This window comes from Lactuca sativa, chromosome 4 (genome assembly GCF_002870075.4).
Source record: "Lactuca sativa cultivar Salinas chromosome 4, Lsat_Salinas_v11, whole genome shotgun sequence".
Lineage (NCBI taxonomy): Eukaryota > Viridiplantae > Streptophyta > Magnoliopsida > Asterales > Asteraceae > Lactuca > Lactuca sativa.
The window spans coordinates 74172909-74192231 of NC_056626.2; the positions used below are offsets into that span (position 1 = coordinate 74172909).

The window sequence follows — 19323 nt, forward strand, 5'->3', positions numbered from 1 at the left end:
CATTAGTTCAATTCATGTCGGTTATTTTGGAAGAATACTCCATACCGTAGTCGGACTACATATCATTCTTTGTGATGCTTGCACCGCAACGGCGATTGATCAACAAAGTTCTTTCACATCCTTCACTTTATGGGATATTATGACTTGGCGCTCTTGATCTTCGATTGACGAATCATGTATCTTGAGCATGTGGACTTTACTTTCTTTTGAAGACCACTATGAGAGTTCTGGCACCGTAGTTTCGATATTTTGGTATATTTTCGACACAACAAAGATATTTTGCATGTAGTGATTCTTCGTTCTATGGTATTTGTTCATGCAGCTTCAGCAACTATATCACCCATCTTCTCATGACCGCAGAGTATCTCTTTTACTCTATTTCTCGTGTCTTATCGAGACCCTTCATACATCTTGGGAGAGCTCTCTTAGCTCTTGGTATCCGACAGTCTCCATCCGATGATTTGTTGATTTTTGATATCCGGTCATTGGTTATGAAAAATAGGGAGAAATATCATTCGGATTTGGTTATTATGATTGTTTGAGTTTGAATATTTGAAGACTTCTGAAGACAATTATTTATTTAGTGATGCGATGTGACACTTATTTTTGGTCTTCACGAATCAAATTTTTTGCATTACTTGATGTTTTACGATTCAGATTATTTATTATTCGTACTCTACCACAAGATGATTTTGTGTTTGCAACCGGTTCAGATCTTATGATTTTTCGAGTTTGGATTTGTGATATGTTGAAGACGAAGATTATTTGACACTTATTTTTGATCCTTGGATCAAATTTTTGGCATTGCTGGACCAAGTCTTTGGACTCACATTATTTTTATCCAGACTTCATAATATGGATGCTTCACATTTTCAGCAGGTTATTCTTTGAAGAATTTTGGTTTATTATGACTCGCGAACTCGAGAGGTTTTTCAGACATTTAAAGCCGAAGTGTTTGTTTTATTGGATCTTCTACTTGCTCATGGTAATCTTCTTCCGGTGATTATGACTAGTTTGAAGAATTGGATCTTAATTTTCTGCTTCATTGGTGGTTCTTTGAAGCCGAAGACCTTCATTTTTAGAGATTCATGGTCAGTTTCAGACTTCACAGACACTTCAGAGTTTTAAAGACATTTCAGCATTTGGATCTCATTATGTTTCATTTTATTACCATACTTGCTAGTCGGATTACTGTATTATAGACATATATCACTTAGTGTATCTCTCATCATTTGTAAGCATATATTGTGAGAATGTTGGATCATGGAAATGCTCTACAAATAATGAGTGGTAGTTAGGTTGTATTTTTCCCTTTATTGTACTTTTGGTGTATTTTACTCTCCCTCAAATACAAAAGGAAAGGTGGTCATTTCTTAGTAATACACTCTTATTCTCAATGTAATTCTAGAGAGAGAATTGGTGGGTTCTCCCCACCTAGGGAGAGTTTCTGTCTCCCACCAATGTTCTTCATGAATTATATTTTATATCTCTTTTTTTTATCTTACTAAGAATTCTCATCATGTTCTTCATATATTTATATTTTGATACACGATAAATCTTGAGATATTTTTCTTCCGCATCCACCATTCGTATAAAAATGGGTCTCAACAGAAGTCATTCAAACGATTGACATTATGCATTTATAATAAATGTATATATTAGCATATAATTCAAAATAATCAATATATAATATCAATTTAGTATACAAATTATTATATCAAATTTAACAACGTTATCATTATATTTAAAAAAAACATATATTTGCAAAGATTTCAACTATATATGTGTTTCTATGCAACGCGCGGGCATTCACCTAGTGTGTGTGTGTGTGTGTGTGTATATATATATATATATATATTATGTTGTAAACCTCGCCGAGTTAGCTGATTACTCGGTCGAGTACTCCCTACTTGGCCCTTTACCGAGTCAAGTTACGAAATATGAGTACTCCTGGATCGACCCCTTACTGAAGCGAACTGTTTTGTAAAACTTGGCCAACTTGATGATTAATATGTATAATATACTAAATGATTTATTCTTTAACACACACACATACATGTGATTATTACTACATGTATATATCTTAGAGTTTCTGTAATTATTCATGAAGTGAGACCATTGTGTGTTTTTCAGTTTTTGTGTATTTACATGTATCTAATTTTTTTTATTTCAATCAAATTATGATTTTGACATATATTATTCCCTAAAAATACTTTTACATGAATTATTGAATTCGAGTACTCATGAGTACTTGCTACTGAGTATTCGGCCAAACAGGTACCGGGTAGCTAGTTCTACTAACTTGCATATATATATATATATATATATATATATATATATATATATATATATATATATATATATATATATATATATATATTGTCAAATACAAAAACCATGTCTAAATTTCCCATTTATTTACAAACATGATAACAAATGAAATTATAAATGATTATTAAAATAAAGGATGTGTGCATACTCGTCTTTCACTATTATGTTGGTTTTTACCTACCACACAACCACCTCTATGTTTCATTTTCATGTTTTTCCACTTGGATCTTTGTATAGCCTAGGTTAGAATTCAATAGGTTGAGACTATTCTTTTTATAAGAATGTATAATTTGACTCTGTTAACAAATTATAGTTTTTTTTTAATTTTTAAACTTAGAATGCTCATAGAAAATGTATAGTTTTATTCATTTCAAAATATATTTGGAAGTTCTTTATTATCTTGGCAATCATTCTCATGAAATGCCTCTTATTCTTTTTGTAGGTCGATAAGAAGTCTTGAATGTGAACATGGAATAAAATCTTGTTATTCTCTAAACATTTATTCTTTAAGAATATTGTTATTCTTCAAGAACGTTTTTTTCTATCACATTCTCAATTGTAATATTTTTTACATGATAGTTCAAGAATGGTAGGATTCTTTAATTGATGGTGCAATAAGTTTGTTATGTTTTACGAATGCATTTACATCAGAATATATCTTATTTTTGTTCATGTAGTTTACTTCAAAAATGTTTTTTGTATCTTATTCTTCAAGAATGTATATAGAAATTGTTAATCTTTCGATGATTTTTTCAGTCTTTTAATGTAAACTAGTTCTTGGAATCTAATTATTTGATATGTTATTAGTTTAAAGAATGTTTTTTTGTATTACATTCCGCCAAGAATAAATTTATTTAAGAAGAAAAAATCTCATATTAATAAACATGTTTTTTTAAGAATATACATCATACCCATAAACATATTATGTCAGAATATTTGAATTAAGAGAATCAATTATCCTTTAAATTTAATTTTTTTAAGACAAAATTGCAAAAATGGTCCCTGTGTATGCCTTTTTTTTGGGGTTTCAGTCCAAACCTCGACTTTTTTGGATTCATGGTCCTTTTGGCCTAGTTTGTATTTACAATGGGTCCCCCGAATTAACTTCCGTTAAGTTGTTGCTGTTAACCCCCTCATGTGCCTCCCACATGAGGGTATATTTGTCTTTTCATTTCTAAGGGACCATTTTTGCACCTGAAAAAACATATCTCCCTTTTTTTTTAAAAATTGATACCAATTTGTTTTTTTAATAATTAAAAAATAAAATAGGTCTCTCTCTCTCTCTCATAAGCACACAGACCCAGATTATGTATATCTCTTTTTTCCCTCCTTGAAACTCCTTTTATTCCTTCATCTTTCACTAGTTGGTCCTCTAGGAAAAAGATGTTCTTGTGGTCTTTTTTCTACTCCATCACAAACCTAGACTCCTCATCGATATTCCCCCGTCAACTCTTACTCCGCCTTCATCGCCTCTACTGCATAGAAAAGCTTCATCTTCAAAAGAGAAACCTCAGTTGTAGGATTTCATCTATGGGGTCTCAACTAAACTGAACTCACTTTGAGGTAAAATATGTAAAAAGGAAGAACTTTAACAAAATATTCTTCTGGGAATTTCGCAGCTTTGTCTATGATCGAATCGAAGGTCAAAATCGACCCAATTTTTACAACTTCTAGTCTTAAAGGAAAACTAGCAGTCTTCAGCTCCTTGAATCTAGGAATCTAAAAGAATAAAAGTTGGGTATTGAACAGTTATAACAAATTTAAATCATTTTGTATGCAATCAAGATATGTACCTGAGCTTGGGCACATGTGTGCCTCTGCTCCTCGATGAAACATCCATTAAAGAAAACCAACACCCCCAATAATCCCCAAATTTGATTCACATCCATCTCTCTTCAAAACCCTATTTCCACACACCCTGTCATTGAAAACAAAAACCTGATAAACATAGTTTATCGCGTTCCAGATTCATCAAAACCTTTAAAAAAATTACCTAAAATAAGTAGTACTAGCAATATTTGTTATCAACTAGAGACAACAAAAGTTGAATGTAGGTTCAATAAAACCTGTTAACATCTAGTGATCTACTGATCAGCTTTCAAAATTGATAAAACATCAGAATATTTAACTTCTATCAACTAAATCATACTCAACTTACATACGAAAAGGGGAGATATTAATAAAGAGCAAAAGAGCAAATTGATTATGAAGTAGAAAAGCAACCATGAAGGCTCCTAAATGTCAAAAAGTTCACAACTTTATACAAAGAAACATCCATGAGAGAGAGATACCTTTTTATTTCTTAATTATTAAAATAAATAAAGAGGTATTAATATTATTTAAATATATATATATATATATATATATATATACATATATTTCAGGCGCAGTAAAGGTCTCTTATAAGTGAAAAGACAAATATACCCTCATGTGGGAGGCACATGAGGAGGTTAACAGCAACAACTTAACGAAAGTTAAGTTGGGGGACCAATTTTACGTACAAACTAGGACAAAAGAACCATAAATCCAAAAAAGTTGAGGTTTGGACTGAAACCCCAAAAAAATGTATACCACATGGACCTTTTTTGCAAGTTTGTTTTTTTTTTTTAAATTAAGATAATATTTATCCCTAAAATATGAAATTTCCTTTTTTAAATCTAGTTTAATTGACTAAAATACTTTTATAAGGATCATAGTTTTATTATATTGTACACGTTTTCCCATTTTAATATCATACACCCTAAATCAGATATATTCATTCTTTTTATCCATTGGTCCAAAATCATTCCTACGACCATATAACACTTATTGTCCATAAATATTGTCTACAACTATATATATATATATATATATATATATATATATATATATATATATATATATATATACATACACACACACACACATACATAGATAATTGTAACATCCCAATATTCAGGCATGAATTTAAGCTTTATATTTGAATATGCTTTTAGGGCAACTCAACGAGTTGGGAGGCACCAACTCGTCGTGTTGAGTTAATAATGGTCGCCTATGTTTATGACCTACTCGGCGAGTTGGAAGGCTGAACATGAAAACCTTAATTTTTAGGGTTTGCGCCTTATTTAAAGGACTGAACTCTCATTTTTAGCCTCCCTCATTGTCCCAGCAGTCCAGAGAAAACCCTAAATCGCGCCCCATCTTCCATTTTGAGTGTGTGAGAGTTTAAAGAGTGTTCTTTAGTGTTTTTATTGAAGGAGTTTGAAGTTGGTGGTGCATAGTTGAAGGGAGGAGCTTTAGATCTGGGATTCTTAGTGTTGTTGCAGCCATTTGGAGGTATAAAGTCGATATCTTGATCATCCCTTTGCTAGATATCCTCATTTGAAAGTTTATGGCCATTATTAGCTTATTTTGGGACCAATCTTGGATTTGAGCATGTTATGAGGCTATGGTTTTAGATCTGACATCTCATGGCCTCCATGGACTTAAAGTTACCTAATTTATCAAGTCTTGGCCCTCCTTCATACCCTAAGTCCCATACTAGGCTTTACTTAAGTGTTCTAGCCCCTTGATGCCAAGCATGGACGTAATGTTAGGAATTTTACGTGGTATCTCAACCTTAGGGGACCATATCTATAGTTCGGAGCATTAGACTCACATGGAAAGTGGCTGAATGAGTTAAGACAAGAAAAACTCGATGAGTTGCTTTGCCAACTCGCCGAGTTCGCTGGAAGTTTTCTGATCTTCTAGACATTGTACGAAATCGACGAGTTGTCTTGACGAACCAGCGAGTTGACTCAAGCTTTTCGCGGTTCTCTGAGTTCTAAAGGAACTCAACAAGTTAGTAGATGCGCTCGACGAGTTGGGTCAACATGGACTGTTGACCATGACTGTTGACTTAACTTTGACCATGGTTGACCAAGTTTGAATTTTGATGGCATTTTGGGTACTTCAGAGTTTTGATGGAAATGGAAACATGGTGGTTGTAGGCATTTGAGTCAGGAGCTGATATTAGAGAGTTGGATCTTATGAGTTAGTGCTTCTTGTGAGGTGAGTTTTCCTCATTGTAGTAATAAGGTCGAAGGCACCAATGCCGACCCTTTGATTGATTTACTGATATACGAAATATATATGCATGAGTATGCTAGTTATTGATATGCTAATCTAGTAGATCTGTAGGACTGCTTGTGATATTGTCTTATTATCTATATATGATATTAGCTGTTATATATTGCACATATTGTATAGGTTGGGTTGAGGTTCTACTGCTTTGTGCTATAGCCAACAAACCCTGGAGTATTTCAAATATGAGCTGAGGGCCAGGGAGGGCATGCCAGACTCACACGGGGGACTCATTAGCATTCCAGATATGAGCTGAGGACCATATAGGGCATGCCAGACTCTTACTGAGGGCACATTAGCATTGCAGATACGAGATGAGGACCGAGTGGTATGCCAGACTCGTACTGAGGGCTTGAGGGTATTGGAGCAATCCAAATATGAGCTAGGGACCTGGAAGGGCATACCAGACTCATACTGAGGGCTCATGGGCATTCCAGATACGAGCTAAGGGTCAGGTAGGGCATGCCAGACTCGTACTGTTGGGTGGGGGAGTAAGCCAAACATGAGTTACGGGCCTAGGGGTCAAGCCAGACTTTTGCTGTGGGTTCAGGGGTAATCCAGTCTTTTAGTTGTGGACACAATACATGCTTTTATTTGCATACGTGTTATTATTTGTGTGTTGGTACTTTAGGGGAACTCACTAAGCTTTGTGCTTACAGTTTTGGCTTATGGTTTCAGGTTCTTTAGTGGACTGTAGCAAGGTGAAGGCGTGACCCTAAACATCCTCGTGTTTCTAAAACTTATGGTTTCTAGATACTCTGATAAGGTTATTGTTTTGGAAACTATGTGTAAATGATTCCGATTTTAAATAAACGTTTTGGAAACAACGATTTTGTAAACACTTCTTTAATAAATGGGTTGGTTTGAAAAGTTTAAATTTTATTGAAATTTTATGGATGTTACAATAATGTTGTAAAAATCACCGAGTGGCCGATTACTTAGCTGAGTACTCCCTACTCGCCCCTTACCAAGCCAAGTTACAAAAACTGAGTACTCCCGGGCCAGCCTCTTAAAGCAACGAACAATGTTGTAAAACTCAACGATCTCAGTGATTAATATATATAATATACATAATGATTTATTATTTAACACACACACACACGTGATTGTTACTACATATATATATATATATATATATATATATATATATATATATATATATATATATATATATATATCTTAAAGTTTCATTAATTATTCACGAAGTGAGACCATTGTGTCTTTTTTTAGTTTTTGTGTATTCACATGTATCTAAGTTTGTTATATATTTAAATCAACTTATGATTTTAACTTATGATTTTGACATATATAATTTCCCTAAAAGGATTCACAGTTTCAAACTGATAACTTCTCTACCAGTTATTTTCCCAAAAAAATGGGTAAATTTTTATTTTGAAATTCCCTAAACCTTATCTTAGCAAAATATATTTTATTTGAATACTAGCAAAAGGACTTTATTAAATTGCCAGTTAAATTAAATGATAAGACTTTCACACACACACACACACACACACACACATATATATATATATATATATATATATATATATATATATATATATATATATATATATATATATATATATGTTTAGGTTCATTTGAGATCATGTTAATTTTGTAAGACCGTGAGACGCAATCTAAAAATAATTGTAAAATGCAAAATAAAAGGAAAAATCTAAAAATTCTTTTTTTTTTTCAATTATCATTTTCTTTACCTAAAAAAAATTAAAATAAAAAAAAATAATAAAATTACTGTTTTTTAAATATATACTTGAAATATTCTAATAAAATATTGCACTGTAAATATTCCAATGTGACTTTTAAAATGTTAGAATATTCTACTATTCTAATAGATGTGTCAGATTTGTAAAATATTCTAATATTCTACAATAAAGTGACGAAAATAGTATTTTTAAATTTTTTTTTTGAAAACTTTTAATTATTTTATATTTTAAAAATATTTTTTTATCTACAAAATGATTGGTTAGGACTGCGTCTCCTAGTCTCATAAAATATATTGGTCTCATATGAACTTAAACTTTTATATATATATATATATATATATATATATATATATATATATATATATATATATATATATATATATTAAAGATTTATTTATTTATTTTCAGAATTAGAAAGTCGTTAAAGTACAAACATTATTGGAATTAAATCAAGACAGGAGAGCGCAATGGGGGTTAATGGGTTATCCAAAATATTAAATTAAACTTAAATTCAGCACGCAATACGCGTTATTAAAAATAATTAACTGAAATTAAAGTTCTTAAATTTAAACATTATTGAAGTCAACTGAATTTTTATTCATCTGTGACTATTCACCTCCAGGGCTATTTTTTGGAAATGTATTTGTTTGTTTTTGACTCTTAAGGTCGTGGTCCTATTATATTTTGATTGTGAAGTTGCGTTTGATTCATAATTGTAACACATTAAGTTGTAACCTATTCGAAAAAAAGATAAATGAAATTCACTTATTGTCATGTTGGGCTTATTTAACTTGAATCTTATTTGAGTGGCCTCGATTTTAACTTGGTATCCAGGTTCATCAATAACTTTTTTTTTAATTGATGAAAAATTATATTTTTGACATGTACATGGCAAAAGATAATAGTGGAAATGACAGGGAACTGCAAAAGCTTTTAAATGTGGACACTTATATGCGTTGTGTTGTAGAAGGTTGGTATGATTAATGGAAAAAATATTCAAAATTTTCTTGCTTCATGGGATACTGGGAAAGTGAAATAGCGTAAGTGAAATACTATTGATTTTTTTAGAATGTATTTGTCAATTGACATGGTTTGTCTATTTGCATTTGCAGTCTTATGAAAGGGATTTTTGAATAAGTTTAAAATATAAAGGAATCAGAACTACCAAGTGTGCTGAAGATGAGCTCACTGCCTAGCGTCACAAATAGTTTTATCCAGCTTATTGAATTTCTGGTGAAATGCGATATCTCTGGTTTTTTTTCTCTCTTATGAGGTTTTAATATTTGGTAAATAATTAAATTTTTTTATGAAAAGGCTGAAGTTGTGATTGTGCTACTTGCAGTGGGCGTTGAAATATAGTACAGTAAATTACATTTTTTATGCTCCTTTAATTTAGTTGTTTGTTGTTCTTGAGTGTATTAAATGGATTGGTTTTTTATTTTCCTCTCACGTTTTAATGGCAACATCTGCCATATCGAAGCTTGTACATGAGGATCCAAAAACTATGGGAGGATAAAATTTCTGATGCCATCTTTTCGAAGAAAGACAAATGAAATTCGGAAATCTTTGGGATAAATGCAAGAAGTAGCAAATGTAATACTAGTATCATTTGTTTATGTAACATATCATTCTATTGTGTTATTTTTACCTTTTATAGCACCATGTGTGTTATATTGATATATCTTGAGGATGTTCAATTTTGAAAACCAATGGAAACACCCAAATCATCATTGTGTTGGCGTTATTTAAGGGAAAAATACTAAAATTACCTCTCATGAGGGCCGTGATTATCACGGTCCACAAAACCTACCTAGTATATATATATATTAAAGATTTATTTATTTATTTTCAGAATTAGAAAGTCGCTGTTCTTAAAGTACAAACATTATTGGAATTAAATCAAAGACAGGAGAGCGGGGGTTAATGGGTTATCCAAAATATTAAATTAAACTTAAATTCAACACGCAATACGCGTCATTAAAAATAATTAACTGAAATTAAAGTTCTTAAATTTAAACATTATTGAAGTCAACTGAACTTAAAGCTAAATACGTAATCGAGTAGTCTACCCATAAAACTTCGACTTTCTCGAATGGGCGTTGTTTAAAACAATTGCAACTTAAATCATGGGAATGAAAGCCGACCAACGAAAAGGAAAACAGAAATAAATAAAAACTAAACCAACGCGCGCATAACAAGTTATCGTATCATCATAGGAAACCAAAAACGGTATCAAGTTGTAGAAATAACAATAAAATAAAGGGTAAAGTTATTGTAACTTCACATTGTTGATGCGAAATATGAGTAGTAGTGGAACTCATCTAATTCAGATCAATAGACGGACTACACTTTGTTATTATGGAATTTTACATAGTCGGTGTCAGTTTATGAGACACAACAAAAATATACGAAACGAAATCGGGACGAAATCAAAATTCGAATTCGTGTTCGTGTCAAGATTAAAAAACACGATGTCGTGTTCGTGTTCATAAATCGACACGAAATTGACACAATTAAACATGTGGTTGTCGGGTTTTTCGTGTCTGTCGTTTTTATCGTATTATATTTATGTGTGAATGAAATACACTAATAGTTATGTAATATTATCTTTGGCGTGTCGTGTCGTGTTGTCATGTTTTAATTTGTTCGTTTTCGTGTTAATGAAAAAAACATGACATCGTGTCGTTTCGTGTTCGTATTATACAAAACATTGTCATGTTGTGTTAGACAAAAACACAACACAACTGCCCGATTTGACAGCCCTATTTTTACATCTCGGCAAACACGGGTGGGGATGAAAAACAAAATAGAAATAAATAAAAACGATTGTTGATGCGAAATATGAGTAGTAGTGGAACTCATCTAATTCAGATCAATAGACGGACTACACTTTGCTATTATGGAATTTTACATATGGGTGTTAATTTATGACATGACACGACAAAAATACACGAAACGAAACGAAGTCGGGACGAAATCAAAATTCGAATTCGTGTTCGTGTTGTGTTCGTGTCAAGATTAAAAAACATGATGTCGTGTCGTGTCGTGTTCGTGTTCATAAAGCGACACGAAATTGACACGATTAAGCATGTGGTTGTCGGGTTTTTCGTGTTTGTCGTTTTTATCGTGTTATATATCTTTAAATGTGAATGAAATACACTAATAGTTATGTAATATTATCTTTGGTGTATCGTGTTGTGTTATCGTGTTTTAATTTGTTCGTTTTCGTGTTAATGAAAAAAAACATGGCATCGTGTCGCGTCGTGTTCGTGTTATACAAAACCTTGTCGTGTTGTGTCATGTCAGACAAAAACACGACACGACTGCCCGATTTGACAACCCTAATTTTACATCTCGGCCAACCTGGGTGGGGATGAAAAATTGAGCACCAAAAACAAACGTCACGCAGGTACAATAACCAACTTTAGCAAACTTCTCTGCGACGAACAACTCAATTAAGCTCAGAATAACAACCTACCACAAAAGTATAAATATAACTTTTGTTGATTTTAGGTTTTAATTTGTATTTGGTATTAAATTGGCTCATTAGTTAAAACCTCTAATTAGCTACTATATAAATTATGTATGTCTCTTTCATTGTAATTATACTTCTCATTTGATAATAATACGAAACCCTAGTTGTTCTATGTCTTTTTCTTATTAGTTCTCATGATATCAGAGCTTGGTTGATCATTTGTATTTTCATTTTTGGGGGCGAGTTGTAGCAGACATGACGTTGCGCAGATTGAGGTTTTGGTTATGATTTCTTGATTCGTTTCTGTATTTTGCTTGGTATGATTTGTTTGATTTTGTTGATTTTTGATATCTTGATTGTTGTTGCTGCCATTCGTCTTTGTTTGTTTGTTTTTTTTGATATATCCGTTTAACAGTTATTGGATATATGACCCCGAAAGATGATTCTCTTCAGTCCATTGATACCTAACTCAATGGCAAGAACTATGCCTACTGGAGTTATGTTATGAAGAATTTCTTGTGAGGCAGAGTATGCTGGGATTGTTAAAGGTGACAAGAAAAAACCAACAGATGACCAATATGAGAGTTATGCAACCTTACTGGATTCATGAGAGACTGATAACTCCAAGAGCATTATTTGGATTAATAATTATGTTATCCAGTATGTTGTACTCAATTGGCGAAGTATAACACATCAAAGGAGGTTTGGGATCAATTGGATATGTTGTATACTCTGTCCAATTTTACAAAGCAGTACCGGTTAGAGCTTGATATTCAAGCCATCCAACAGAACAATCTCAGTGCTCAGGAATTCTATGCAGCTATATCGGATTTGTGAGATCAGTTAACTCTTACAAAACTTGCTAAGTTGAAGGCCTTTAAGCCTTATACTGATAGAAGGGAAGATCAATGGTTGGTTCAGTTCTTGATGGAATTACGTTAAGATTTTGAAGGCTTTTATGGATCAATCTCGCATCGCACACGTCTTCCCATTATTGATTCAGTTGTACACGAGTAGATTGCTAAAGAAACTAACATCAAGTCCCATGCTGATAAAGGTACCAAGACAGCCACGTGTGCTGTCTTTGTTGTTCCACAACGACCTCAATATTTAAACCATAATCATCCCAAAGTTCCATTTGATGAATGTGCTATTTGTAAGAAGAAGAAGAACCATTGGAATGCAAATTGTCCTTTGTTGTTAAGCAAGAGAAATCAATAGTAACAACAAACCAAATTACATGCATAGTCTCAGCCTTCATAGCAGAACATGTCTTCTAGACAGTCTCAGTTATGTCTCTCGTTTCCACATTTTAGGCCACCACAGTACGCTGCTGCTGCACCTTCAATTGAGAATGAGACATATTTTACACCACCATCAACATTGGTTCCCCAGATTGTTGAGCAGTTTAGACAGTTCATTGCTGCCAGTCCAACTGTGATGTCAACTTCCATGTCTCATTGAGGTCTGTCCTCATCCAACACTTTAAGTATTCATCCATCCTTATGGATATTGGATTTTGGTGCATCTCATCACTTGTCACTACATTTGTCATCTTCCTCTTCGTTATCACCTCGTTCAACCATCTCTGTTATGTCTGGCTAGTGCTACACCTATGTCACTATAGGGTGTTGGTTCTACTGTCACTCCTTATATCTCTTTAACAGATGTCTATTATATTCCCACATTTGCTTTAATTTGAATCTTTATTCGGCCTGTTAGTTGTGTAATTCTGGTTGTTGGGTCTTATTTTCTAATTTGATTTGCTATGTACAAGACATTCAGTCTAAGAGGGTGATTGGGATAGTCCATAGACTTGTGGAGCTTTATTTTTTGGAGCCGCTACATGTTGCTGATGTTGATACCTCTAGTATTGATTTGTCTTCTTTTCATTTATGTCCTTCATCGTCTGTTTTTTTTATTTTTGACATTCTCTTTTAGGACATGTGTCAGCGTCACGTTTACATTTTTGGTTTCCACTGGGGTGTTAGTGTTAAGATCATGTCGCAACGTAAACAAATAAATAATATAAATATAAATATTGCTCAAATGCACTAGGGGTAGTAATGGAAAGCAGGGTCGAAGGTCTATGCCTCTCTTGCGTAAGGCACACACTAATTTAACAAAAATTAAAGGGGAGGGGGGCTGATGAATAATAAACTAATTTATAAAAGAAATCAAAATTAAAATACTTGAGTAAAATTTAGAAGATAAAAACAAATTCAGTTTTGCAGTAATTCTCCTAATCATGCAAATAACTTACAACATGTTTATTAAATTGTGTATTATTTAAATTGGTACTGAAATCATTAAGAAGCCTTAACAATTTTCTTTTACTAAAATGTTTAACCAAAACAAGCTCTTTGAGTTAAACCTTACTTTTTACTAAATTAACTAAATAAGCTCTTAATTAATTAAGATAAGCAGCATAAAACACAGTGTAAAATTCCCAATAAAGTCTAATACTTCTCACAACCTCGAAAGCGTAAACCTTGTCTGATCAGTTTATATTAGAGTTAGTCCTAACACTGAACTAATCTAATATTCATCACTTTTACATATTAATAAAGAAAATTATGGATCTAGACAATCAAATAATTTGAATGATTGAACAACAATTAATGTGGCCAACAAAAATTGTATCCAAATCTGTCACACCCCCGGCCTGACGGCGGAAATGTTTGGCGGCATGACATCAGGATGTTGGATCACAAATACATATCGTTCATAAGATAAATGTTACTTCCATTTAACAAATTATAGCTTACATAAAGGCTTTACGTTATTACATTCAATTTTATCTTGATATCTATACTCTTCGGTAGACTGCTAAGCACTTCATACGCTTTTACTGAAATATATTATATCTTCATTTGGTGACCTAGGAATACATGTAGTCTGAAAGGTCAACATAATGTTGGTGACTTCAAAGGTTTTGTATACTTTAAAAAGATCTCACGGACTTTATTTGGTCAACACTTGTTGTATTCTCAACTTAATTTAGTGGATTTGTGTATACCAAATTATTTAATAATGTTTCTGGTAGTGGATTTAGATAGTTTAGTAACTATATCTGAATTTGGATCTTTGTTTATGAATAGATAAATGTATATTATTACTTTCTTTAGATCTTGATAAAACTTCTATAATCCTTTGTTGTTACTAGGGTAATAGTATCCTAGTATTCTTTTATCGTGATGTGTGTACTCCTACTCCCATTGAGGCATCCCTTAAAGAGTAGTAACTAAAATTTAACAATGTTAGGATGATTTCCCATAATCGAGCTTTGACTGGTGTTGTTGTTCACTCAGTATCTTGACGCTGCATCAGCCGTTGTCCATAGTTAGAAAGTTGTGCCTATTCCGACTATCATTGGGTTGTAGCTAGCAACTGCAGGTGGAGATGTCAACTCTATATAGATCTATACATATCTTTCCTGCTCACTCAATATTTTACAATTATTGGAACGGGATTAGTAGCTAATGGTTATGTAGCTTGTTAATGAATCATATCTCATCTAACACTTGTTGTGAGGGCCTCCCCTAGCCGATCGTGTTGTTATTCTTCTTTTTATTTATACGGGATACTTATTATATATTATTCATTTTCTATATATATATATATATATATATATATATATAGACACTTAAGTTAGAGTGTTTTGCATAGTTGAGTATCTGGACAGAGTAACCACTAGGTACTAAGCTTATCCAAAGGGTGGCTATAATAATGACTAGAGTATCAGTGTTTCTTGGAAAATGGTCAGCATAACAACTATGTATGATATTTTCTATTAGTGTGACTCAGGATAACAACTAGACATAATATTGTCTTTAAAAGTTGGGGAGAGTATCTATTGGGTCATAATATCATCCTAATGTTATGAGCATAATTATCTAACTAATGCTATATGATTAGTATTAACTATGAAATATTTGTATTTTAACATGTATTCCCGCCGAAAAGGTTTAGAAAACAGGGGCATGAACTCACATGTGAAGCGTGAAACCATTGATGTAGGGTAGAATTCGGGATTCCGGAACTCGAGAGGCACTTGGGAGTCAGTGGCAGGGAAATCGATAGAGAGTGAGGTGTGTTTTGAGGTGTGAGAAAGGATCCATTGGAACTCGCTATTTATAAGGGATTTTAGGGTGTGTGTCGTGTAGTGTGTGTCGCACAACTTGCACGTGAACCACCCACAGGTTGACACGTGTCCTCTTCTCCTGGTGCCACATTATCCATATCCTGACGAATCGAGTTGTCAGAGCTCACGTCGTGTGGGTGCACACGAGGAGTAGATTTGGGCTGCACATAAAGAGTAATAATTATTAAAAATAAAATCCTTCAATGAGATAATTTATAGACATGTGCGCTACAGACTATATAATATAAGTTTCATATTAAGAAAAAAAGGAAAAATAAACTGAATCATCCGTAAATCATAAAAATGAGTGCCCCAAAACATATATATTTTTATATATTTAGAAAGTACACGTCGTCCTGATCTCGAAAATATAAAATTTGTAGAAATTCGACTCCTTATGAATTAGGTATGATTTTTATAAGATATAAAAGTCAGCTGCGCATAAGGAATGTGTGACATAAAAAGCCACGAAGTAAATGGTTGACCTTTAGCTAAAGTAACCAAAAGGAAAATCATAGTAATCTTTAGGATAAATTTTTTGAAAAAAATAATGTCAAAAACAGAGTCCGTACGAGAGAGTTATGATTTTAGCAAAATCATTTAATTCTATAAAAATAATGATGAAAAATAAAGTAAGAATTAGCTATTAGGTTCTAAAGGAAAGTTGTAGATCTGTTCAAGAGCTTTCCTAGGATATAACGTATGTCAAAAATGGAGTTTGTATGAAGAAGTAACGAAATATAAAAAATCTGTGTTTTGCGTTGTGGCACTGTATGCTTGACGCGTGCTTCTAGAAGGTGAAATGCGGCCCACATATAGTCCGACACGTGGCACAAAGCGGCTAGGGAGACACAACCTTAATATTCGTGATGTGCACCCCATTTTCACGCCGTGCACCCCAAAAAATGCCTATAAATAGCCTATAATGGATCATTCTCTTCCCATACCTCCCAAGTTATTCTCTCTCAAGTTGCTTTCGATTTTAGCCTATTTTTCCTTTGTTTTATTATGCGGAGAAGCCCTACGATCCCTAAAGTAGTAGTAGCTAGCAAGTAGAAGCTCTGCCAGTGCAATTTTTGGACTTTTGTCTAGGAAATCTTTGTAAGTTAAATTACACTCATCCTTATTTTAGTTGAATTTATATTTATAAGTCATAGTCATTATTATGAACCTATAAATAAGATTTATCAGTAATTCCATGTCGTTATACTGATTGATCTACTTACGAAAGTGGTGTCTAGAATGGTCACATTGGCTAGGTTGTTGGATTTCAGAAAAGCTATATGCATAAATGATCCTGCCTCCCAACTATCCTTCCTGGCTGATCCTTACTTGATAGATATTGATGTAAACATTGGGATTAGTGAGGAATCCGGAATATAATTATTATGTTCACCAGGTGATGGGTATTCGAAGCTTCTCGGGTTTGTCGAATATTCATTTGCGGATTTGAAGACCGGTGTTACTTCGAGGGGGAGTTTGGTCTTGATCGCGCTAGCTCGTTGGAGATTAAAGCCGGACATCCAATCATAACTTTGAGGGGGAGAATGTTAGGGTGCAAAGTCATGCTTGGATGTAGTGTTTTAGGTTTTCCTCTTTGTATGTGTAAATGGGTTGAGTCTTTCCTATAAATAGGAAGTGAGTGACTCCCATTATGTAAGAGTCCATTTTGGAGTGTTAGACTAGAGAGAGAAATTGTATACAAACCCATTTGTATAATCTTTCTAGATCTAATAAGAGCTTACAAAGATTTATTTACTCCTTGTGTTCTTGATTTTACATGATGAATCACTAGATCTTTCCTAATTCCGCACATGCCATCATAATCAACACCACTACAATTGGTATCAGAGCGGGTGTTCTTGATTTTCATCAAGAATTGATCCTTGATGGCTATTTTGATTTGGTGATTCTTATTGTTCATTGATCTTTGTGTTTTAGAGAGTTTTTGGATTTTAGAAATCAAATTCATCTTTGATTCTATTCATAATTCGATTTTCTTCACTAGAATTCAAGTGATTTTTACTTTCTCTCTCTAGAAAACCCATTCACAACCCTATTTCCCTCACAATCACCTGAAACTCCTCAACCTTCGCAACCCATGTCTGATAATGAAACCGAAGGAGGAGCTTTTGGAGGAGTATTTGAAGATATTCACTTTGATTCAGAGGAGGATATACCTAATCATATGCTTATGAAAGGAAAGCAGTTCAACATCCTGAATCATAAGTTAAATGCCATTATTCAGTCACAAACTGATTCTGGCAGAATATCATCTATCTCAGCAATGGAGGTTGATGTTATGCTTAAGGCTACTTAGAAGCGAATATTGGATAAGGTTGATCAGACAGACAAAAATAATGAGCTTCGCATTACAGCTCAAGGAAGTTCATTCAATGGAGTCGTAAAAAATTTACAATCTGTTGCAAAAGAACGCCATGTTCTGTTTGTGCAGGATGTAAAGAAAGTTCGGGAGGATGTAAACTTCAAGCTTGAAGAGTTAAAGACCGAACTTGCGAAGGAGCTTCAAGATATTCATTCTCAACAGATTGAAGTTCAGAAGAGGGTTGATGTAGTTGTCTCAGACATCAACAAAATTATTGCTGCTCCTATCATTAATGCGAATCATAAAGAAGATATGGTGAAGTTTGATTAGTTAATTCAAATGGTGACTGAGTTGAAGGCCTTGATTTCGCAATCTTCATATTCGTCTATTCTTACTCTTGAATTCTTGACTCTCAAAGTAAATACTTTGGAACAAGCAATTCAGAAGGTACTGGATCCAATTGCGAACTTCACCTCTTTACTACCAAAGACTGCCCCACCTGCTTTCACAGGGGTGCAAGGGGGAGAGAAAAATTTAAGTAAAGAGGATGATGCGAAGACCGTGGGGAAAGCAATATCTACTCAGCTCAAATCTACTCTTCCATTACTTACGATGCCAATTTCTTCAACAATAATAACCACAAGACCATTTGCCAAAGGAATATCGATTGGGGCAAAAGAAGGAAGTTCGAGTACGAAACCTCAAACTGATATTGTGGGAAAAGGAAAAGGAATTTTGTACGAAAAAACAAAGGAGGAGAAGAAAGCTGAAGCAGAGGCTGAGTTGGAAAGAATGAGACAAGTCCAAAGTATTATGAGGTAAACGGCAAGTGATCCTCCTACAATGAACAAAGGAGATCCTGCGAAGCTGTACTCTTATGAAACTATAGAGTCAAAAGTTGTGGGAAGGGAAATGTATGAATTCGAGAAGAAGCCAAAGAGAAATTATGATATTGCGAATTCAGACAATTGTCAGTTAGATTTTCCGATTAACGAAATGCTCTTCATTACAGCTCAATACAAGATTAGTGAGAAGTTTGATAATCCTGATGACTACATACACATGAAAATCAGATTTCATGTTGTATTGGGGAAGAATCCAGATGAAGTATGGTCTTTAATGAAGATCAAAAAGGTGTTAACGATCAAGAAAGATACGATGTTTGAAGACATGCTTCAGAATTTTCGTTACTTTGTTATTCGAGCTGATAACAAGCAGTATG

General features: G+C 33.4%; 1 long non-coding RNA gene across 1 annotated transcript; it reads right to left on the reverse strand.

Moving 5' to 3' along the window:
• Positions 1–3292: 3292 nt before the first annotated feature.
• On the reverse strand, positions 3293–4544 carry LOC122197654 (uncharacterized). The gene is made up of 3 exons (XR_006191265.2): positions 4325–4544; positions 4125–4249; positions 3293–4050 (listed from the first exon to the last, which is right to left on the reverse strand). It is a non-coding gene; the product is annotated as an uncharacterized LOC122197654 (long non-coding RNA).
• Between the last annotated feature and the right edge of the window lie 14779 nt (positions 4545–19323).